Here is a 640-nt window from a genome sequence, read left to right as displayed (position 1 = left end):
ATGCTGATTATTATACCAGTTACACCACACAAGAACAATGGGCCGAATCGGGAACCTTAAGCAGCGTTCTCGTGCGAGGTTACCACACCTAGTAAACGAGAAAACAGTCAGACTCACACACTACATACACCGCATGGTCAAGTGTTTCCTAGATTAAATTTAGCATGCGGAAATCAATGTGGACGCCACTCAAAAATAAAAAAAACAAAGAATAATGAACACATGTATTCGAAATTATTCAGACCACCTTGACCTTCCCACGTTACCGCTTTTCTAAAATCATTAAATATTAAATAAAATCCCTCAATCTACACACAACTACCCCATAATGGCAATTTTTGAAACAAAACAGCAAATACCTTATTTCATAAGTATTCACACCCCTTTGCTTATGGAAGAATCGAAAATGAGCTCACAGTGCATCATGTTTCCATTGATCATCCTTGAGATATTTCTACAACTTGGGAACCACCTCTGGAACTGATTTGAAAGCACACCACACCTGTCATATAAAGGTCCCACAGTTGACAGTGCATCGTCAGAGCAAACCCACCAAGCACATGAGGTCGAGAGGAACACGGTCCGTAGAGCTCCGAGACAGGATTGTATCACGGCACAGATTGGGGAAGGGTACCAAACA

The sequence above is a fragment of the Salvelinus sp. IW2-2015 genome, unplaced genomic scaffold (assembly GCF_002910315.2).
Source record: "Salvelinus sp. IW2-2015 unplaced genomic scaffold, ASM291031v2 Un_scaffold1621, whole genome shotgun sequence".
NCBI lineage: Eukaryota > Metazoa > Chordata > Actinopteri > Salmoniformes > Salmonidae > Salvelinus > Salvelinus sp. IW2-2015.
Note: the sequence above shows the minus strand (reverse complement) of the source record.